Source organism: Branchiostoma floridae, chromosome 9 (genome assembly GCF_000003815.2).
Source record: "Branchiostoma floridae strain S238N-H82 chromosome 9, Bfl_VNyyK, whole genome shotgun sequence".
NCBI classification, from domain to species: domain Eukaryota; kingdom Metazoa; phylum Chordata; class Leptocardii; order Amphioxiformes; family Branchiostomatidae; genus Branchiostoma; species Branchiostoma floridae.
Genome location: NC_049987.1, coordinates 16,078,743 through 16,103,806, shown reverse-complemented (window position 1 = coordinate 16,103,806; position 25,064 = coordinate 16,078,743). Strand labels below are relative to the sequence as shown.

At 40.5% G+C, this 25,064-nt stretch overlaps 1 protein-coding gene across 1 annotated transcript in view; it reads left to right on the top strand.

Moving 5' to 3' along the window:
- Positions 1–1,098: 1,098 nt before the first annotated feature.
- The window catches only part of LOC118423304, a 41,011-nt gene continuing 17,045 nt past the window's right edge, over positions 1,099–25,064 (top strand). Inside the window, exon 1 of the mRNA XM_035831415.1 lies at positions 1,099–1,223. The gene's annotated coding sequence lies outside the window, so the exon portion shown is untranslated. The remainder of the gene's footprint in view (positions 1,224–25,064) is intronic.

The window sequence follows — 25,064 nt, the reverse complement described above, 5'->3', positions numbered from 1 at the left end:
GATAAGACAAATATCAAGTAACAGTACTAACCAGAGATACAGCAAAATCAAAAGCTGACAGGATCCTAGGAATGCTCGAGCGTGTGACTGGATCTTGGTTGACTTTGTAGAGAATGGAAAATTTCAACCACTCCCTTCTGAGTTCTCTCTGATATGTGTCGACGTGTCAGCTGATTCATATCTCTGCTTTGTTTGTTGTTCCCGCTGACGTGTCGTATTCTGGTCGCGCAGTATACTTGAAAAAATACTTCACAAATGTTGTGATGTGTTTTAGTCCTTTAACTTCATGGAATTATCTGCCTAGAGAGAATAACAGTCAAGATATTTCTGCAAGCCTTTAACGTAACAGTAAGAAACATCTCTTTCTCATTGAGGACATGGTATGCACCAAAAGAGGCTAGGCCAAGTTGAACTCGTGGAATGATTTTATTACACATCAGAATAACGATGACAAAATATTTCTAATGTTTTTTTTTTTTTTTTTTTGACGGATTTAAATGTTCTGAATAACGGAATCTGATGTTCGGATCTGTTAAGGATTCACATCAAAGCAAGAGAGAATACTGCTCTGGATATGAGGCGGTAAATAGCACGTAGACCCGGATCCTGGAGCAGATCGTTTATTTTCACTTTCCTGTTCCCTAAACATCGGCGTGCAGGTCACATATCAGCATACTAGTACCCGAACTTGGTGTTGTTGAAAATATGTGCAACACTTATGCAATGCACACAATGGAAGAATTATCACTAAAGACGGGATTCTATTTAAAGTATTGCAATAAGAAGTATTTCGTCATTGTTATTCCAATGAGTAAAATCATTCCACGATTTCAACTTGGCCTATTTTTGTCCTTTTCATGTCCTAAGGTAGAAAGATCTTCTTGTTACGTTAACGGCTTGCAGAAATTATCTCGAAAAATGATAATTGTTTTACTTCATTAAACTATTTAACTGTCTCGCGATAAATTATTCCATCAAGTAAAAGGACTGAAAAAACTCTGTAAGGTTTGTGAAGTATTTTTCAAGTATAATGCGCGACCAGAATACGACACGTCAGCGGGAACAACAAACAAAGCAGAGATATGAATCAGCTGACACGTCGACACATCTCAGAGAGAACTCAGAAGGGAGCGGTTAAAATTCCCATTTTCTACAAAGTCAGCCAAGATCCAGTCACACGCTCGAGCAATACTGTCAGCTGAGTCATTTTTGCTGTATCGCTGGTTAGTACTGTTACTTAATATTTGTCTTATCGTTTATGCACTTTTGTTGCTCGTGTGTCGATATCCCTAACGATATATATCAAGCTGATTTCTGCTGTCTCGATATTTCAGGTAATGTAAGTAAAGCAATTTATGCTGCAATAGTACTATATTTTCTAAGGAATGGGCCGTACATGTGTAAAGTGTATATAGAAATAAGAACAAAAACAAAACAAAGCGTAAACTTGAGATCGCGGCACCGACGTCGAGCACAATTTATTGTTATCGGTAGAGTCCCTACTAAGTAATCTATCGACAGCGCTTGGATGACGTTCGGACTGAAGGAGCACAGAAAACGTTGGAGAATAGACAACTTTAAAATGTAGAATTCTGGCCACTCTTATGGTCCATTTGGCTATCTATAAAGGCCACTTTGATACATGGGCACATTATCAACCCTCAAACCACCGTAGCTTTTTTTACGACAAATCTTACCGTATGGGGTCAAAACTGACCCCATAAAGCTTTGTATAAATACAGTTTTTTGTGACTCTTTTTTGTGATTTGTATACATGTATAGTTCCAAATATTCTATTTGGGACAGTTTGACAGGATTAGGTGAGAATCATTCTAGATCATTATCATAATTTATGCAAAAAAGATCATGAGGACCACATTTTGCACTGACGCTATTAAGACCGGATAGGGTTTTTTCATGCCCGCACCAACTTCAATGTTGCAAAGCCTGTGAATGACTTATACTAGGGCCACCACACTTGGTATCTTTCAGAAAATGTTGATAGCAAACATTTAAGGGAATGAAATTAGTTCATCATTTTTCATGTTAACATTGCAACGGAATTCTGATAGTGATATCTATTACGAAATTTTCTAATTTTGGCTTAAACATTCAAGTTTTAAGGTTATCTTGACATACCACACTTGTTCATGACATCTTATAAAATGCAACAATAATTTTAATGCTTCAATATTCATAATTTATGAAAATGAGGGCAGGGGATATTAGCTAGATGACGTCATGATGCCTTCATATAACATGATGATGACACAAAAATTATTACCATATAGTTGATTTATATGTACATCATTCTCTGATAATTTCGTGATCATACGATAAGTTGTTTAGGTGTGGGTCTCAAAGGTTTGCTTTAGAAAATGCTGGGGTCAGCTTTGACCCCAATGAACAATGCATACACTTTTCACGCTCCTTCACAGCGTTGTAATAAATTGTCTTGTTCGACTAAATATGCGTGTGTGAGTCTTTTATGCAATTCACTTTTTGGCCACACGAGGGCTACTTGCGATTTGTTCGCAAAGACAGCCCTGGGACAAAGAGCGCATTTTTTCTGCGCGAAGCATGCTTGGAGGGCGATTATATCGTGGGGACGTAAATTCTTGTTCGGATCAGAGCGACGCTGCCGGAACTCGCTGTACGATAGCATTGATTTTTGCACGACAGCCCATAATTTTGGAGGTAAGTTTTCTACATGTTAACGCTATCTGAATGCTTTAGAAATCTATGCGTGCTTTCTTTAGTACACAGAGTCGCTACAACAAGGAATAGATATATCAAGATAAGATTGGTTGATTTGTAAAGTTCGTCTAAAAATTGCGGAAGATTTGTCTTGATCTGTGCAAATTATGTATGTTCGCCGTTCAACTCGTTGTTATTGTGACAAATGGTAAATTCACACAAAAAAATTATATCGATTTGTATCTATAGTATGTTGACCACTTCTTACCGTTGGTACAAAATTGCCGAGTATTTGTATGAAATTAGGGGGCAACTTGCAAGTTGAGGGAAAACGTGGCCGCCATTTTGTGGACGATCGTGAATATCTTTGGCAAAATTCACCGCCAAATTTCACGGGCATTACTTAATTACCACCCGTTTGGGGTATTTTAGCCGTATGTTCTCTGATATACATAGATTGGGTGGCGATTGCCATTTTTCTCGTCTGTGATTTTCATTGGTGTGGCCGACGCGGAAAGTTCGTAGTTTCGCGCGTGCATGTGTTTGGAGGGGGGGGGGGGGGTGATTGGCAACGCCACGGGGGTGGGATGCTTGATATGGAATCTGATACTTTTTTGTGATTCAAACAACTACTACAAAGTTCATTTTGAACCATGCGTCTATTCTATATTTTGTGGAGGTTTTCATGCCCTGATATGCCTCCATGGCTCAAAATACTGGATGCAATGTGGTGTTTGATTTATGTACTATGTATGTGTGTATTTTGTCCAGCAAAAATTTAAGATGTTGATGCACTTATTGTTGACATGGGTATTAAACGACACATCATGAAACTAGATTTTCTTTGACTGATTTTTCAATACTTCTCATCAGTATATTGCAAAAAGATAGATAAAAACCATTTTAATTTGCAGATACAGCCCTACCCAGTGGTGCAAGAGTCAATCCCTGTGATGTACAACAGTTTTTGACCTGAACCCCAAACAACTTAGCTTAGTGAGACAGACTGCAGCCGGCCACAGACACCACAGATTCGAAAGCAAACATTAGAATATTGATTGACAGAGTAGATGTAGACCTTAAGGAAATATGGGCACACCTATCCAAGTATGGGGCAGAGCACCAGGTGGCATCACAATTTGTAGACTTTTGGGCCCAAAGAAACAAGCTTGTTTCAACCCTTGTCCAGTAATACAAGGAGCATGTTGACCATCTGAGAGAACACGAAAAAAGTGGGTCACAGTGGTCCAAGGAGCAGACTTTCAGAAGAGATGAAAGCATTTGAAAGATGGTCGGTGTTGGTTTTAAGAGAAAGATCCATTGATCATGTGGCCGAAACATTGTTTAGCCAGGTTGCAACGGCCCTCCCTGATGAATGCCCCCTCATTCACTCCATTTTGTGGACACTGGTTGTGTCAGATGAAGGGTCGAGAAACAATACACTTTCAAGATGAAAAGTGTAACGCCTGCTCTGTGTGGACTGTTGGACTTACGTAGTTCGAGGGACAATAGTGATGTGAGCTCGAGCATATTGTTTGGCGTAGTTGCTGTATCATATGGGGCCGGAAAGCAGTTCGCGTCCTTATTACAACACTTCGGTCTGTCCGAAAGTTGGGACACGCCAATGGCCTTCATGGGAAAAGGGATTGATAGCTTTCAAGCAGTTATCGATGACAAGTTTGGTGACGGTGGCCCCGTGATGTCGGCCTATGACAATATAAATGTTGTTAAGGATGTCCCACACATTATAGTTCTGAAAGGCAAGGCACAGATTTCACATTGCGGATGGCAATTAAGACAAATTTGGCAGGCAACGCGGGACTGTTACAGCTAAGGAGACTGCGGAGATGCCCCAGAGGTCCATAGAAGATCTGATTGCTGACGATGGTTCCCCACTCCCAACCCAATTTGGCAGAGGTATAAGAAAGAGCACAGGATGACTACTACTTGGACCTGCTTGATACAGCACTGAACAAACTCCCCAAAGACATACGAGACCAGACTGACAAAACCACAGCACAACAGAAATCTTAGCTATCCAAGCAAGACCTCAAGAACTCTGAATCCTGCACAATTTAACAAAGATCTGCAAATCCTCCGAATTCTAACAGAAAAAAAACAGACATTCTTTTACTTCCTTTATCAACAGAAAGCGAAGCCGCGCTAACAGGTACGGCCTGCATAAATGAGGAAGTTGGCAAGGAATTCAACATTCCCATCAAAAGCGTTGACAAGTGCCTTCCGTTTGATGAGAGCAGTATTCAGTTTGACAGTTCGGTAGCCAGGAAGAGGTTCGGGAATTCAACAAAAGCATAAAGTAGATCAAGCTGTCATAATGAACAGTAGTTCAACTGATCCCTGGGATGAAGGAGAAGAAATCCCTGTGGACTTAGAGGAACAACGGGAGAATGGGGATGATGGGATGATGGGACAGCAAGCTCCAAACACCTGAGTTCCTTGAGGAAAATATAGAAGGAGGAGGATAAGGCGATGAGAAGATTAGTTGCAGAAATGCAAGAAAAGCTGGCCAGTGCAAAAAGGGCAGAGGATTTCAGCAGATATATAGCAGATTCAAAAGATAGTTGGTCTAAGATAAGAGATCTTGTAGGCCGTAGCATTGTACATGTTGTTATATAGTAAGGAGATGCATGCTTGTTTCAACACCTACTGGCTGCAGGAGTTGATGTAGACTGCAAGGAAAGGTGTTCGGCTACTCTCCTAAGTCTAGCTGTATTAAGATTGATTGTGACATGATACAGTGTCTGACAGAAACACAGTGTCTGTGGATGGACCCACCTTCCTAGATTTTCCTTCTTCACTTGCCTTTGCTAAGAGAATGGGGCACAATGACACTTCACTATTTATAGAGAGGTCTCCACCACCACCAGGAGAAGAAGATATGAACCTGTACATGCCGTTTCCCAACCAAGATGAGGAAGTGACGTGTAGTGTGAAAAGTGTGATTACTTAGAAGGAGCAAGTACATGTGGAGAAGAAGATGAAATGTATACATTTCATAGAAAGAATGCCACAAATGTGACTGTTGAAGATGGGCTCACAAACAAGAACCACGTGCACTGTCGACTGGAGACGAAATGGCCTTTGTTTGGACAACAGAAATGCTGGCCGGTGACATGCTTGCATCGGTATATGCTGAAGAGTCTTTTGCAAAATCGCAAGATCCCGGAGGACTATATCATTTAATCACAGAAGTACTCGAAAGGAAGAAGGTAAAGCCAGAAAAAGACGGCAAGGACAAGTTCAAAGAAAATAATCTCCAGCTAGTTAGAGAAGCCAACAGGGACGTAGCCTATGGATATGGACTCTGTGCAGTCTTATAGTTTGAGTGTTCAGACCTTTTCCCATTTGAAGAAGAACTGTCAAATAAGGCAATATTTGTAAAAAAAACACTGCTTTTGTGAAGGTTCAGTGACTGGCTTGCCTCATATCAAGATGATATTGCAATCCGATACAGGATTCAGAATGTAGCACTTTTCGGACCGCTCTTAAGACTTTACTATAGTTCCATCAAGAATGGCAGTAGTGGCGAAATATTGGACATTCTGAAACATGGGGCATTTAAAAAACTTACAAAAAAACTTACAAAACAACGGGTTATCGATTTAAATACATCATTGTATTTTCATAACAGTCTGCCTTCAGTCCTTCTTCGGCTCTTGTCGTCTCGTGAGACGGTCGACAGCATCAGTCAGTCAAGGCCTCAGTCGTTACTGCCTTCAGTGGCTACGTGTAAAATCTACACCAGGGGTTCATTCATGTCTCCCTTGGGAATTTCAGTACAGAGGACTAACAGGTTGCCCGGTGTCGTTCATGGCCCGTTGCTTGCCCGCTATATTGAGCTGCGATGTTTTCGTCAAACCTTACATTACGGAAGTGGTCAATTAAGTCCAGGTCCTGCTGTGGTCCGCTATCTCGAGCTGCGATGTTTTCGTCAACCCTTACGTTACGGAAGCCTGTCCGCTATCTCGAGCTGCGATTTTTCCGTCAACCCTTACGTTACGGAAGCCTGTCCGCTATCTCGAGCTGCGATTTTTTAGTCAACCCTTACGTTACGGAAAAAAGAAAGAAGTGCAATATCAGCATGGCCAAGTGAGCTGAGAGTGAGTAAATCACTTCCAATCCACGCAGACAGAAGGTGGCACTGATTTAAGATGGTACTGACACGGCCTGGTACATCTGAGAAAATGATAAAACAACTTCAAGTTTCAAGCGATTCAAAACAAAGCGGCTAGGATCACACTTAGATGCGACAGGTCCAACAGGTCCAGAGACTCTTTATAGTTTACTGCAGATGCTAACGTTAGTGCCGTTAAGCTTGAAAGACATGATCCAGCAGAAAACTTAGTGAACTGACATGAGTCATGAAAACAAACCATCAGTGTCAATATGTAAACTACTCATAATGCAAGATCACTGTTATCAGACCAAATCTTCAAAGTCAGAAAATATCCGCTCTCTGAAACCCAGAACAAATTTGAATGCTCAAAACAGAACAATTTCTGCGCAGAACGTCTAACACCTGCAATAGTTTGCTGTAAGGAAATTAGATTTTGTCCCATTTTTCATGGACCTAACGTAGACCTCCTACTTTTAGTGGCTGTGGCTGTGTGTTATTTAGATTTTTCCATGGATATTGATGATTAAAGGATCACAGGAAGAATACAGATTATTGGTTGTCTACCTGTCAGATCAACCCAAAGGCGGAGCACAGAGATAGGGAAGAGCATTCGAGAACTTTTTAATCAACACAATAGACCCTCCAGTGATGGGAGCAGACATAATCAGGCGTCTATAGCTAGCCCATCATCGTTAAGGCAATCTTTGGCCGAGTTTTCTTGAGGACAGACGGACACAGAACAGCACAAAAGGTGAGTGATCATCATTTTCCAGCTTCATATATTACGACGTATGCTTGTCCAAACTATTATGTGGTTGTTTCTAATGGTCGAATTGTTCTAGTTGTCTCGACGAACCTACCCAGGGTTAGCCTGCTTGATTGACTGTTCTGTCTCTTCTAAAAGGCTTTGTTCCCTTTGTTTCCCATGGCCAGCTGCGTTCACTCATAAATCACTAGGTCATGGGGGGGGGGGCACACCTGCGATTCAGATGTTTGGCCGCATGCCAGGGATAGGGCCTACCAAATAATTCTACGGATGCTATCATAGTGAGCGTTGATTGCAAACAGATTTGTTGTCAAAATATAATTTGTCACATTTTCTGGAGTTACACTTTAGGAAATTTATTGTGTTATGTCATTGGATTTGATTATGTAGGGGCGTAAGTAAAGATATCAGAGCCCACATTCCCCTCTTTATATGTTGAGTGTTAACATGTTTAACCTGGATGTATAGCAATGATTTAATTTTGAATGAGAGCCACAGCCTGAGAACCATGTGTATGAGTTATAGTAGTCCTGTTAGTGAAACATATACAGTCAAAATGATTTCAGTTTTGTTATTTTATGTACATTGACATATTTCCTAGAATTTCTTTCGCCGCAAATGTACATGCGTTGTGACTTCTGTGAAGGGCTCACATAACACAGTTTGTTCAATGCCCAACTTGAGTACCGCACGTGTGCTCACGAAGATGAAATCAAAGATATTTATTACTTACCTTTGAATCAAACGACAAAGGGTATCTTTAGCCAAAATATGAGAAGAAGCTATGACGTTTCAAATGAAAAGTTTGAAAGAAAATCCCTTCGGAAGGTTAGTATCCGCAGTACACAATTGTTTCTTTTGCAACTGCATGGGGCTGACCAGTACCCGTGAGATTTTTCATTAAGAAGAAATAGAGAAATCCGTCAATGACTCATCGTGATTTATGAAGAATATAACATCATTCATTTCGAGAAGTCCGGATAGGAACTGTCCTGAGCAGTACAGCCCTAAATTCATATTTCAAATGCAACTAGACAAACCATCGATCATAAAACATATCTGCTCTTTTATCTCCACTATAACAGAAAAGCGATGAGAAGTTGAATTTATCCAGCAATAGTATCATTTTGTATTTGTGAACTGTATCTTTTCAACATGTCTTGTTGTGACCTGTACTTAGCCCGGTGTGGCAAAAATCTGCAATGAAGGTCTTCATTCATCCAGATCGACTGAAGACAGCCAACTTTCCCAAATTATAGAGACTGTTCTGTCCCCTCTGGTCGCCCTGATCAGAGACCAGGTAAAAAAAGCCAGATGACTTGGGGTATCAGTTGGCGACGCTACTCCCAATGAGATTAGAGGCGTGCAGATTAGGAGATTTCAGCTCGTTTTGAGACGTGGGTCATGACTTGTTGCTGTTGTTCCATACAACTTATTATCCGTGTAAATAACATTCAACTGGTCTATCTACGTTGTTTATAAAGTACCATTAGGTTATATCTAACGAAAAAAAAACAACACTACATACATCTGTGATTGCCTTTCACACAGTCATAGAAATACGTTGATATTTTGTCTGTCTCCAGATTCATTTCTCTTCGTGAATAAAAAAAAACTTAGTGTTAGTCTTACGTTGCATACAGGAACTTCCAATATCCATTGTTCATGTTCTTTTCTCACGTTTCGATTTAAAAAAAAGACTAAAGTGTTATTTAGTCAGTTGTGACATTTATTCAGGCTTACTAGGATCCCAAAACCGCCCGATTGTGGTGCAGATACGAAAGTGAAATGATTACATCCCGGCAAGCAGGTTATGGATATGTAACAAGGCAGTAGTGGATTCGCCAGCGCATGGTGCGCTCAGGCCAATTGTGCCGTGTGCTGAGGGACTCCCGTGGTGTAGGAAGCCTTATCGCAAATCTGATCTCGAGGAAATTTAAACAAGGATCTCCCCAGTCTACTGCTGGCCGGCAAATTAACTCCCACAAATTAACTCCCACTGGGCTAAAGTCTAACCGCGTGAAAATCCCACCGGGTGTGGCCGATTACCCCGGCGGCTGGGAGCTAAACGGCCCCCGTACAAAGCCTGCACTAACTACGGTAGGCCGAGCCAGTAGTAGACTGGATTCCAGGTTAACTATACCTAATCTGTTCTATGTTATTTCTTTCAGCTCTACAAGGCGACAACGACAACGTCACAAGAATTTAATAGTTGAACTTAGACGGCAGTCAGATTGTTAGTAACCATAGATTTACAATGCAACACAATCTACCCCCTCAAGGAAACGGAATTCAATGTACATGTAGTCAGACCTGACTCTATAGTTCCAGGAATTTTGTAAGCATGCAAACAATTTATAATGCGGTCAACAGAATTACAATAAAAATGTTTGGCTTGAATGTATCACCAAGTGTCATTGTTATAGAAGTAAATCCAAAGTTATAAGAATGACGCATCTTTGCCATGTTCTGTAGGGTTTTTATATTCTCTGTGTTTGTGTCTTGAGATGTGATAAAAGTATATTTGATGTGTATGTTGATGAAATAAAAGGTGGAAGCAATTGTGTGGATCGTTTGTCTTGAAATGACTAGACAGTCGTGGCCTTTTCTGCCTTCTATAAACATCTTGCAAATAAGCATTGTTTCAAATCAGATTTAGTAAATTCAAAATACTATTGTGCTCAAAGGTGAAACAAAAGAAAACGTACTTTAAACATAAAAGCTTTTATAAAGCGTTCCTATTTCTCTCAAAGAACACCGAAATAGCGATTAAGAGTTGTAATGTAAATCCCAATTGCCAGAAACAAAAAAAAAACGTACTTAAAGCATTGATTATGACGATGTTTTTTTTGGTGCTAAAAGAAGCAAATTGTCCGAAACAGTAATGTAACTGTAAGATACCAAGCAACAAATGCCGTTTCTGTTCCGACAAAAGGCCAAACAGGCAAAGGCTACCTCAAAACAAGTTCCGAAGGGAATGCATTCGTGCAATTTTTGGAATATTTTCAAAGCAATCATAATACTGTTAAGAATGTCTCCGTCCCTGAGGCGTCGCCAAAAATTGCCTTTTTCTCTGGTAGATACAAGCAAAATGTCTCCCTGAAAGATTTCAATTTTTCTCTGGTCGTCCCTTGCAACGGCTTGCGCCTTCAGCGCCCACGACCCTCCGGCTGGGGGGGGGGGGGGTCGCATTTATACGAACTTTATGAAATACGCATTGTAAAATATGGAGATGGTATAGCTAAACACAGAAATCACAAAATTTTAATTTGGCAATTGTTAAACTCTAACCCCCCTGTACATACCCCCTCCCATGCACTACTGTCATGTTGCTACGGTCTGCAAGCACTGGGAACATTACTTCAGTTCTTTTTGTACGTTGTGTGTGATTACATGATACATCAAACTCCAAGATACCTTTCTATCAAGTTTTGGCTTATACGAGTTGTTGCTATGGCAACATGACAACACGTATTGGGGTGAATTCCCACTATTTGGTCAAAAAAAGGGAAATCGTGGCTGGGCAGTAATACAGCAAGTCCTAGGAATGATAAAGGAGTACCCAAATCAACTATTTAGCTCCACAAGTGTAGTTGTAAAATTTACGAAAGCTCGACGTCAAGGAATTGGGCAACTTCAAAGCAAAACATTGTTTCAGGGTTACAAATACAGGATTTTTGCCAAGCTTAAAACCAGCGTTTTGGTATTATGTCTTCTGAGGTATGGACAGTAAAGCAACAGTTGACCTTTTTCTAAGCTCTACTACTGTACATGCCCCTCCTTAATACCCTATCTCTCATTATAAGCAAGACGCATGCAATACTGAACTTCAACAACGAATGTTTTATTACTACATTTATTTACAACAGAATCGAAAGAATCATAGTCATATTTATACTGATTGCTGATTGTAGATGGTGTCAATTGCTTGATTGAAGTCCTCCAGTGTCACATGAGTTAGGGAACTGTTCAAGAACAATTTAAGGTTGATTGCATAGGTGGTTAGAGGTAGTTTCTTGTGATTTTTGAGGAGACGGAAAATGTCACTACTTTTTGGTAGTGACAGCGCTGTGTCCCTGGCATAGCAAACCTCGAGGTACAGTCGGCCCAGCTTTGTTTTGTCATCCACATCACCTGATGCCACATACATATCAACTTCTGCTGCCGATGTGAAATTACCATCTTGCTTGGGTTTTCTGGGTTTGTAAGTCTTTGTTTCTCCTTCGATCGACTGCGACATTTGCGATCTCCTTCTCCTTGAGCCCTTCCTTCTTTAGCTCCTCCTGCTTCCTCTCTCAGGCCATCAGTATCTCTGGTATCCTGCCCCCTTTCCTGACTTCCTTATTGTATTGTCTGAATGATCCAGGCTCTCTTCTCTCTATCAGATCGGATGATTTGGACTTGACTTTGGCGGCTGACGCGGCTTTTAGCTGTTTGGCCCCTCTCCTTGACAGCTCATAGTTGACAAATCCCACACTCTGCTCAGCATCCAAGTTGTGGACTGGTGCCTCCTCTAGCTTCTCCTGATCCATCTGTGTGACAGAGTGCTGTGCAGCCTCATCATACTCTCCAAAGCCAAAGATGTCCCCCTTCTGCTTCTGGAACCCAGCGGCTAGTTTTGGGAGTAGCAGCCTCAGTACCCTTGTTACTTCAGACTGGTATGTGGTTGCTACTTGGACAATAGCACTGCAGACGTCGTCGTCATACTTTGTATGTTGGAACCTTTCATTTGAAACAAACTTGAAGGCTGGATCCTTCTCCTGCAGCAGGGTGGCGGGATCTACCTCTACAAGTTCCTGATACAGATTCTGGAAGGCTGGGATGAGTTTTCCTTATGTTGTTTAAGTCGATGTAGTCAGGGACAGAAACGGCTCAACTAGATGGAGACCAATGAGGGCGCCAACACAGTACATTACTTTCAAGAAGTCCTAGGAACACCGTACTATGCCACCTGACAATGCTTGCCAGCTGATTGGTTACATGCTCATACTTCCGTAGGTAAGATGCTACGTCATCCAGATGGTACAGACTGATAGCACAGGTGAGTGTCAGACGGTTGAAACGCTCATCCTTCAGACTGACAGATTTGTTTGGCCGCGGTGCTATGTGGATATCGAAGTCACGAGATTTATTCCATGGTTTGTGGTCAAAGTCATGATTTATCAGCCGAGTCATACAGTCAGGGGCTTGTTCGGTGACACTTGTTGCTGATGTTGTTGCATTGACCAAGAAGTTGGAGTAGATCTTGTCTCTACCCATGGTGTTCTCTATCTCAGCCCACAGTTTGGTGATAACACGGTTGAACATCAGAGATGGATGAACATTGCAGAAAAGATGATCAGGGATGTGCTCAGACTTAAGGCTCTCTGCTACCAGTTCATCAACGTTGAAATTGTGAGATGTCTGGTCTGTCATGACGAAGTCAATCTTCTCAAACAGGGTCTTGGCGGCCACACCACTTGCTGTTTGCAATATCTGAAGCATTGTTACCTTAAGGTCTGCAAGATTTTGCCTGGACTCTGATGCGATGTTTAATGTGGGAAGTGACCTATATCTACTCTTCACGGTGATCGCTTGTACGGAGAAGGAGCCAGCACCTTGCTTCTTTGAGCCATCATCTGAATATGTAACAACTACTTGTTCATCAGAGTCCATTATCTCCTTCACATTCTCATCCAAAGCTGATACCTCAATGCTCTTGCCAGCATATCTAACGCTTGTGGATGCAGGTAATGTATCAAGATCAATGACATCTGGATGATCATGTGCCTTCCATCTTCTACCAAACATGTGGTTTCCTACAGTAATGACGGCTGCTGAAGCCTGTGCATTTGACATATGATAGCAGCTTTGCAGCTTATCCACAGTTTCATAGAACTCTGGACTTACCTTTCGAATGCTCTTCCGAATGTGCTGATACTTAGGAGGCAGGCCTTCAGGTGGGTTGAGGTGAGGTGAGTTCTTTAGTATGGAACGAGGTGAGTTCTTTTGTGTAGGCATCTTCATCTGTTTCCATTTTCTAGCTGTCTGTCTGTCTCTGACTCTTCACTGTCCTGAAATGATGCAACTAATTTGCTCTGCTCCTGCTCTTTACTGCATCCTCCCTCAGTTTGTCAAGGGCTTGTATGTCTCGTTTTCTGCGCTCCATTGTTTTCATCCATATCCGGTCGACAAAGTCTTCCATGTTCGCACAAAGTTCACGAAGACTATAGCAAGTAAAATTGGTATCAATATCAATCCTGTGTGCATCGGTTCTTTGTAAATGGAATTGTTCACGGACGGCCGCGGGATGAAATATTACGATGTTTACTTTCGTGATAGGGGGCTCTCTGCTGCATATGACGTAATGATAATGGCGCGAAAATTTTTCGGCAAGTTTGAAGATCAGCCGAAATAACTCCCATTTTGGAATTATCAAAGCAGTCTTGAAGCGATTTTCGTAACAATATTACTATAATGTACCCAAATCTCTTCCAACTAAAAACATTAATTCATTTTCTTTTGTGTAAATATCCTACATGTGTAGTGGAAAAGATCGCCGTGAAACCGCCCCTCCCTGCCCGTTTTTCTCTGCGTTGATGTGGACGCATAAAATCCAACTTTAATTATTTTGCCTCACAGAATGTGGGAAATTGCGTTTCGAATGGTCAAAATGTCAAATTTTCCCGGGAAGCATGCCCCGAACCCCCTAGACGGTCGGGCCTTTGGCCCTCCCATCCCTGGACACGGCCTTTAATAGCCGTCGGTTTGACGGAAATGCTCAGTTTCGTGATCTTGGCAAGCGTAACGTTACCAGTAAGATTTTTTCACGTCGATCGGAGAAGTGATATCAGACAAGGTAAGTCTTATTACCATTGAAGTGCGAGTGTAACATCACCAAGTGCTACATGTTTGTATACGTGTCATCAAAATAAAATGAAAAGTCGGCTGTTATAAAAGTTTTGGAGGGACGCCAATAATCTCTAGATATGCTCCAGCAGGTCTCGAACGTGCGTAATTTGTTGACACGCAGGTCAGAAACTCCAATCGCGTCATGTTCCAACAACACCACCGCTATTATTATTGCTATATCATCTAATAAAAGACAGTTTGTGTGATGGAAAGGGCAAGGAAACATTTGGATGGGAGGGCCATTGAAATTTTCTGGGGGGAGGGGGAGACCTATTTTGCACCAGCCCTTCCCAATCCCCACCCACCCCGGTAGATATCGTCCAGTCCCTAAATCCATTTGATTTCAATACGATCAAAACGGCATCTGAGAACTTATTTCGGCGATGAAATACAATAATGACAATAATGTGGCTATTAGTTATTTTATATTAGAAGTTGTGAGATTTAAGCAGTATACTTCCTATGGGACGGCGAAATTGTGTAATGAGACCTTAATATAAACTAAGAAATATTCATTAAAAATCAACAATTAGGGCTAGGGCAAAATTTTGAAAACGATGTTTAACCAGGATCTACTCCGCGATTTTTCAGCGCTAGTTGCGTTAGGTAACTATATCCGTAGACGAGACCATATTTTGTGGGGTTGATTTACTTTTTTACTTCTATCATACCAGATTGAGAAGGATTCATGACCATCCAAGGTTACAAAAGTGTACTAGTAAGATGCACACGTACATATTTAAACATGTTTCTGGATTGCAAAAGCCGTCCATAATGTATGTTCCGACAGGCACACGCGCACGGATTGTATATAAAAGCAGGTGGTATTGTAAGCCCAGTTTCGTGGACACCACATATAAGCGTTATGTACAGAAGTTAGATGCTCGTATGAAGTTAGGAAAAGAAGCAAATACCACAGGCGTCAAATTTAAGACCATGGGTATGCGCTATGCAACATATCAACTGATTACAGTAACCCGCCTTATGTTCGTTTCTGCTACGACTATGCTGTAAGAAAAAACGTATGACAGGCAAATAACTTAACCCGATTGCACCATTAAACAAGAGGGATTCTTTAGTATGATTTTTTTTATCTAGCCGAAAGCTCTGTTGTTTAAACTGTTACCCGTGAGCTTTTACCCCCCCCCCCCCGCCCCCATCATTACGTAAACAAACTAAAAGCGGGTCTACCCCCCCTGTAATACCTACCCTATAATAAATGGGTTAAATTCTAGAGCCCGACTTTCCGATCTCAAAAATGTAAGATTTTAGGGAATTTCTAGTCCAGTATGATGAAAGAACTGAAGCACAGGCGGTACTGTAGCTCTCATTGGAGGCGGCCTTGTACTATTATGTGCAAAGAACCGCCCCTTAGACTCGCCTTCCTTCCTGGGTGTTAAAATTTGGTATCAATTTGAATTTTTGGCTTTTCTCGTGCTCAGCCAGGAGAAAGGAATACCTTTTGGCCCATCTGATCTCGAATCTTTAACCCTCAAACCACCGTATGGGGTCAAAACTGACCCCAGGCGAATATCGATGTGTGCCATTATGGCATTTCTTGTGGAAAACAAATTTTCTTTTAGGAGTTTGTTTGTATATATGTCCTATAACTTCTTATACGTTTTTACCGAGATTGGCTCATTATTTATTAAGTTATCCTAGAAAGATTATGCATGGTCCAGTGGGGTCAAAACTGACCCCAGCATTTTTTTAAACAAACTTTTGCGACCTACACCTAAACTACTTATCGTAGGATCACGAAATTTTCAGAGAATGATGTACATGTAACCAAAAATTATTGTAACAACTTTTGTGCCATTATCATGTTATATGACGACATTGTGACGTCATCTAGGTAATCTCGGTCGCCATCTTGGGTTTTGCCTGATGACGTCATCAAATTAGCATAAATTATGAATATTGAGTCATGAAATTTACGTTGAATTTCATAAGATGTGATAAAGAACTGTTATATACTAAGAAAACCTTAAAACTTAAATGTTTAATACAAAATTAGAAAAATTCGTAATAATTATGTCTGTCAGAATTCCGTTGCCATGGCAACATGAAAAATGATGAACATACTTTGTTCATTGAAAATGTTTGCTTTCAACATTTTGTAAAAAGTTACCAAGTTTCGTGGCCCTACTATAATCCATTCAGGCGCTATAAGGCATTAAAGTTGGTACAGGCATCAAAAACCTCCTTCCCGGTCTGAATAGCGTTGGTGCAAAATGTGGTCCTCATGATCTTTTGCATAAATTATGATAATAAGCTTGAAGTATTTTCACCTAATCATGTCAGATTGTCCCACATAGATCAATGAAACTATACATATATACAAAGCACAAAAAGATTCACACAAAAAAACTGTATTTGTACAAAACGTTATGGGGTCAGTTTTGACCCCATACGGTAATCTACGTCACAAAAAAGCTACGGTGGTTTGAGGGTTAAGAAGAATCATGCGCTCTCAATAACCATTCCCCGCCCTACGTAGGGATGACTTCTTAAGTGCGCTCGCCTCACTATCAACAGCATTTCTCTTCTTAGTTCTTACTGTGGGTAGCAATTTTTGCAAGTGTAGATGTATGGCTTTACAGCTAGTCGTGAAATGTGGATGCCTTTGCTTTGGGGGGCTTCTCCCAATGCGATTTTTATCTCAAGACCCTTACCGATTCTACCCGTTTCTTTCCGCAGCCTTCACAAATTGTTTAGTATGGAAAATATCTATTTCGCGTATTCTATTCAGGTTTACGCGCAAGCATTATACACAGAGTATATTACTCTAACCAGAGGTGTTAAAAAATCAGTCCTAATTACTCTTCTGACACGTTCAAATGACAATTAAAGGCACATTGTACTTTTACATAGATTCGGGAGGTGTTGGAGATTTGGGTGAAAATTTTTTTATTGTCTAACAAACGTGTGTGCTTACAATAGAAAGCAAAACATATCCAAATAGACTGTGTTTAAATTGAATTTGTGGATATAGAAGTTGTGTGTTAAAGCATTGAATTCAATGGGGCGATCTAATAAGTATTGTGTAATGAGACCTGAAAACATATTCATCTCTGTCATAGAATGCAATGTTTGATCTCATGGCTGATATTGTAATATCTACAATTAACACTTACTAACGTACAATATTGTCCCAAAGAGAATAACCTTATATACAGCTGATGTTTCTGTCACAATTTTATAATGCATGTGACACCTTCTATCAAGGCACAACCCCACGTGTCATCAGATTTCGCCCCTGACAACCTGTACTATAATATAATATGGAGGAGAACAACTCTAAACGTTTTACTGATAATACAATACTGTCTCAAACACAGTGCACAAATAGTCCATATATTGATAAAATAGCTGTACATGCATACGTGCGCTCCCATTGACATCCCATCTACATTTGTACCACACTACTATCGCTAAACGCAGCACCCCAAACCCCAACTGTCACACGCCTATTCGCTGCGCTGTATTTATCTAACTATAGTTCCACGAACACAAATCTTCGATAAATAAACAAGGGTTACTATTAGGAAGGATGCCTATTTATAACCATTCCGGAATTATTGTAAATCCTGGAAGTATGTACTGTATGTGTTCGGGGAACTAAAGCTTTTGATAATTTTCTGTGCATTTTTCCTCACATCGTACTTTGTTGGAAGAAGACGACCCCTTATTCAGATGTTTGAAACATAAATCACACACCGCTGCATGGTAATTGTTTGTTCGTCTGACTTATATCCAACTTACAACCAAATCAAAGGCAGATACTGTCCCTGGATAGAGGTCAGTTCATAGCTTAAATAAAAGATTGCACATTCCACCCATTATCTATGTAATGATGCCTTATTTTGCATAAATAAATATTACATTATGCTAATCATCACGTAAAGCACCTGCCTGCCGAAAACAATGAATATCTATCAATCCCCACTGGAGTTATCATTCTCTAAAGTTATAAACAAAAAGGTTCACTGCCGTTCTAAGTAAGGGGAATCGTTTTTGAACAAAACCCTTGTCTCTGCAACCGCTACTCAAATACCAAATGTCATGAAATTCCATCCAGCTGGTCGAGTTATATGCGATGCCCTACATATAGAGTCACAACACTATTTTCCCATAAAACTATTACTTTCTTGGCGAGGGGAATTAGCGACCACGTGCACGGCCACCTGGTCCTACACACGGGTAAAGTGCACTCAGCCATTTACCATATATGGTTAAACGCTCGAAGGCGGCGCAGACGAAGACAAAGAAACCCACTTACTTTGCCTAATATTATAAATCATTTTGAATTGATTTTTGGCCAAGAATGATAACAGGGTCTTTTTAGTAAATATCTCATGCACTTTCATACAAAATTTCAGGTCCCTTTTGCTTAATATATACCTGGGCACGAGAAGCACAAATATAAAGTTTTAGTCAGAAGATCATCCATGAATGCATTGTGTCAAAAACAGAAAAAATCGTCCCCGTATTGGTCCACTCTTCTCTTGTGCCAAACTTCAGGTCATTTGTTCCAGGAACGACGGGGATCACTTTGAAGATCGAGACAGGAAAACAAGAAGAAAAAAGAAGAAGAAGCATTTCGAATAAAATATGCCTACGTTATGGCGGAGTGAAAAAAATAGATGGGCCAATATGAAAGTTGTTTAATGACTACCAATTGTCTCTCATTCTTCTCCTCTTGCTTTAGTTGTTTAAGTCGTATTGTTAGGATTAACGAACGGTCCCTCAGATGCAGAGGAATGGGCAGCGCTCTAATTTTGTACTCCGTATTATGAGTAATGCTACCCAGATTATGCCTTTCATATATGTATATATACATATATATATAACCTATAGAACTATTTTTATATGACCTGTATTTTATGCGTTGACGTTGTTGCTTATATTATATTGCTTTGTATGTGTTGGTGTTCAAACCTGTTTTGCCCTTCCAATCACTTTGTGATGAATATAAATATACAAATAAACAAGTTGATGACAGACCGGCTGAAAGCCGGCTAGCTAGCGGTCACTTCTGTTCTGACCAGAGCGGCCATGTAACCAGCTCGTGTGCGATGTCCGAAAGTTTTTACTTCAAAACTTGGGCCAGCGAGGACAAACTGACATCCTCTACCATCAAGAAGATTGAACAGGCAGACCTCCTAAGCAAAGAGGCTAGGAGATGCGTGTCAGCTGACATGCTGAAGGAGTTAGACCTCACGATCGATCGGACAGTATACCCTCTTGTGCAGCGTGACAGCCAAGCTGAAAGCGAAGGGCCCAGTTCAGAAGCCAAGCCTACTGAAAATTAACCTAGACGACCTGAAGACAAACTAGGGTCCCAACGAGCTATTTGTTTGTTTGTTTGTTTGTTTTATTGGGATCTCCATCAGTGATACTAAATGTAGTGTCACTATTCTTCCTTGAGTCCTACAATTCACAAACAATAAAAACAAAACATAAACAACAAAGCTTGTACAATTACTAAACAGAAAAAGTCAACTAAGGTAATTAGAAGGTGGGAGATCAGAGGTAAATTAACGTGACGTCATGACAGCAGTCGATGGTCCATTCCTTGACAAAGACTGAATCAGATGCCGTGCAGTCGAAAATTTGGGTGAGTCTAATTTTTGTGTTGGAAATTACAGTTCAACTATTTTAAGAACGACTTCTACCAACACGGATGAACTTTCAAGTTATGATATTTAGGTCTGTTTTGAGGAGTTCTCCACTACCAGGGGTACTTATTTTTTAAAGAATTTAACGGATTCCATGCGGGTTTTATTGAATATGTACGATTCACTAAGAAGAAACACATGAACTACGTTATTGATGTGGGCTTTGCGAAATTAGATATGAATTTATCCCTGTAAAGGTAGTCTGTGTAACGCAAACACCGCTATCTGGAGCTGGCAGGCGCGACAATGTAGGACGGGCCTAAGAAGCGCGATTAAATCAGGCTACTGTAATGGTCCATGGTCCTTTAAGAAAGCATTTTTCCACAGTAAACCCACCCAGCCACCCCCCACCCCACACACACACACACACCCCGCCAAGCGCACACACACGCACACACACACACTCACATACAAATATGCACACAGACACTTCTAACAATTGTTCAGTTTTTTTTTTTTTTTTCATTGTTTGGTTGGGTGGGTGCGAAGAATATTCTTGATGCTGAGAAATTTCTAATACCGAAAAGAAATCAAAACAACCCATTCGTGACGCGAGCAGTGATTCGTTTGTCGGCTCTCGCAAGGAAAACCTCCTTGCTAATCCGAAATCGTAACAAAGCGAGGCTTCACCACTTCGGAAGCAGCTGGCCGACCGCACGGGCCTATAACTTTTCAAGCAGAGGTTGATGGAGTGAAGTGTGGCCTTTTTCTGATATGTCCCTTTTTCCGATTGTCCTACCTGCATATGAGGAGGTCACATATGAGATGTTCTCTACCTACCTGTGCATGCAGCTTGCAAAGTGGGACATGTAGTCCGGTAGAGTAATGAAGTCAAAGTAAAATTTGTAGAAACTGTCTACTAGTATTAAATTAGATCCAAAATCAATCTCAAAGGTTTTAATATTCAACCCCTGATGGGTGCGAGCAAGGAGTTGATTCCTTGGTACGAGGTCTGCAACAACAGACATTTTGTTGGATGCTAACTTCTTGCACACTGCGGGGAGTTAGCTGTACGAAGGTTTACGAGATATCCACAGAACTGTGCAAATTTGTTGAAAGTGACGTTAACAATTTAATAGAGCGTAGAGCTGCTCGGTCAGCTCCCCGCAAGGCATGTTTGTCCTTTACGAGATCTCCATAGACTTACTTTGACTCAGACTTCGGGGCTCCATAGAGGTCCACCGCCGATTTGTTGAAGGTGACGCGAACCATGTGTGTACATTCAAAGAGCGTATAGCTGCTCGGTCAGCCCTCCGCAAAGCATGTTTGTCATTTAGGGCAAAGGTCACTAATTGACGGCTGCGCAGAAGGTCCCGGTGAGTCCAGACAGTATTAATTTTTAAAACTAACAGAAGATGCGTTTTTCTTTGGAAATGTTGGCACTTCGGAGCTGTAGGCTACAGGTAAGGGTTGTAGGTCTTTTTTATCATGATGAAAAAAAAACGACTTTTTAGCCTGTTTTCGGTGTCTGGAACACTGGAATAGAAGTTTGCTTTGCAGCTCTCAGTAGAAGGCCAGAGGGGTCAAAGGTCACCATGGTGAACGTGTGTTCCACCGGTCAGAATATTAAAAAAGTTGAAAATGTTTTAGAGGCCGGACTACCCTGTCAATATTAGTTTCTCACGGACGAAACTTCAGGTAGGTAACTTTTGACAGTTTCTTTTTGCCGTTATTTCCATGTATAAGGATAGGAAAAACTTGTTGGTGTTCACTGGCCTTTACGAGATCTCCATAGAGGTCTACCATGAAATCGCTAAAGGTGACGAGAACCATGTTTTTACATTCATGCTGCGTGGAGCTGCTCCCTCGGCCCTCTGCACGGCATGCTAGTTCTATACGCTAGTTATATCTTGTAGAGCCCAACCACCAACTTGTTGCAGCTGACGCGAACCAAATATTTACATTAATAGTGCGTAGGGGTGCTTGCTCAGCTCTCCGCTCTGTGTATATATGCCATTCACGATATCCCGTAGAGCCTTACCACCAATTTGTTAAAGGTTTAAACCAAATGTTTACATTTAATAGTGTTTAGAGCTGCGTGCTAAGGTCCCCGTGCGGTAAACATTTGTCATTTACGAGCGCCCCTAATAAGGTTTAAAAATTTCTTGAAAGTAACGACAACCATGTTTCGTATTAAAGGTGCGTAGAGCTGCTTGTTGAGCCCGCTTGTTTGTCCTCTGCAAAAGAAGCTCCTCCACGGAGTTCTAACAATTTCAGGAAGGTGACGAAAACCAAATGTTTGTATTAATAGTGCGTAGAGCTCGCTCAGTGGAGCTGTAGGGCTGCACGAGCAGCCTCCATGGAGGAACTCCACAAATGACGACGACACTGAAGTCTATGTGACGTCGGAAAATGACGTTATTTGTCCACCATCTCGAATCGACTATCTTGAATTTTCCAAATACGTACTTTCTACATCTGACCTATAAACCCAAAAAAAGTGGACCAAAATGTTCACACGAATGTGTTCTGTAAAAAAAATGCAAGATTTTGACGGAAGTGCCGCTAATGACAATGTTCACCATGTTAGATATGGCCTATTACGTCATAAAATAAGCATTGATTATGAACATTTAATTATAAATGTTACTTAAATTTACATAGAATTATATGATATAGATAAACAAGTGTGGTCTAACAATAAAACCATGAAATCTCAATATTTAATCTTAGTAAATTTGGTAAAATATACCTGTCAGAAAGCCGTTGCCATGGCAATACGAAAAAAATCACAACGTCACTTTTTTCGCAGAATTGTTACCAACAATATTTATGAAAGTACATAGTGTTGTAGATCCCCGGTCTAGATAGTGTTATCGATTGGTGTTAGTTGCAAATGCTTTAAAGTTAGGAAAAAGTTCATTTCTGTTTTACAACCTGAAAACAGTCTATTGTACTTAGGTTGCCAGAGACCTTAGATTCCATACAACATAAATTTGTACATTGCTTTCATCATTGTATTCTTGTAGTAAAATAGTCTCTTTGATTATATCAATACAAATTATAGAATGTAGAAACAATAGATGAATAATTTTAGCTTGGTTGCAAGTAAAAAATGGATATTTCTGCTTCAGGTAAACAAGAAAAATGGGAAGTAAAGCCAGGCTGGTAAGGAAACATTGGTTGGTAGTCAGATTGTAGCAGTAAGTCTATCCTAGCCTCCAGATTGCAAAGAAGACACCACAAGTTCTCCATATTCTAAACACACAACTGTCAAAAGAGAGCTACATGAAAGAGAGCTGTGAGTGACCCTTGCAAATAGGGCTTATTTTGTATGATATGCTTGCTGTGAGCTCAAATTTGAAACTGAAATTCTTTATGCAGTTTATCTAGTATGATAATAACAGTTGGTAGCTGCATTTCATATCTGAAAGCAGATAGCTTTTGCGAATGAATATGACATTTCTGAAAATCAGACTTTGCTGTGACAATGGTGAAGAGTGATATGCGCTGAATTCAAAATAAGGCCATGTTGATTTGATTATATGGATGACATCCGCGCTCGCACCAATTTTCGGCCATTTCCAAAAAAAAAAAAGGTTTCGACCACAAAATAAATTGTGCAAAGCAGCTGTAAAATGAGCACAAATATTCCGTAGATTGAAAAAAAAAGTATCAGAAAACAGATAACTAATCATAGTCTAATGCCATAGAATGCTAAAATAAATCTAAAGTCAAAGAATAAGATGTGAAAGGACAAGAAAGAAAAAAATCTACTGTTGGTAGGGGGAGGTACCAGTACAGAAAATTCAGGTCCCGTTCAGGTCCAGAGGATCATTTTCAGGTCCGGATCTGAACCTGGACCTGATTGTCTGTGGAAACTTGAGAACTGGCAATACTCAAAACGAAGGTAATTGGTCAGTTTTGCTACAAAGGAATTTTTTTAGAGGATTATTGGACTCCCACTGGCATTTAAAAATCCCATCTCCATGTAATAAAGGCTAACTGTCTCTGCCTCTGCCTGTAGAAACTTGGTACAATTGACTATAAAATCTACTTGACTTCGCTCTTGTTGTCTTCTTGGCCCCCGGTAAGACCCCAAATGCCTACCGACAAAGTGTTTCCATTTTGTAATTGGCGAAACCTGTTCCTCTGATTTTTTTCCAGGTCTGTTTTTTTCGGATTGGTCCAAGAAGAAGAAAAAATGTTGTGCATCCGTATAACGTACTGGTCCCTACACCTAACTGTTGGTATACCATACTATGTGTGTTTAGTCCTATGTTCAACCTTCCTGGCCACTTTGATTTCATACTGGAGGCAACTTTTTTTTGGCAATTTTTTTTTTATTCGCTCGCTCGCATCAATTTTGGAGTTCCCAGAGGATGTCATCCATATAATCAAATCAACATGGCCTAATAGGAAATCTGGTCAATACTCGAGTGTTATGAAATTAGCTTATTTTATGGTTGTTCCCCGGTCAAAAATTATTGTCTCAATTTAAGCATTGTCCAGTACTAGTGCCCAAATGTCCATGTTTTAACATGCCAAATTCTAAAAAAAAATGGCCCGAAAACGTCTTTGATCTGTTTTCATATCCTCGAGGGGTTCTAAACAGACGGTTTGAAGAACTACACTGCAATGAGCCGAAGCGATTTTTGTCCTGTGCCAGCTTTATTTGACCCTTACAGAGGTTGAAAACAAATTCTATTTTCCATTTTCAATGAATTATCAAAACACCCGCTTGGGGTCATTGTGATCCACCTTGTAGCAGAGCAGTTTAAAAGAAATATATCAAACATGTACCTTTCAGCTGTAACCGGTCAGAAACTTTTTCCTAATGGCTATGACACGTCCGACAATTATCTGCTCGCTGTTCACGACATTCATGTACCATTATTCTGTTTCATATTGTGGTTCGAAGCTAACAAAGTCCCTTTTTATATTATTACTG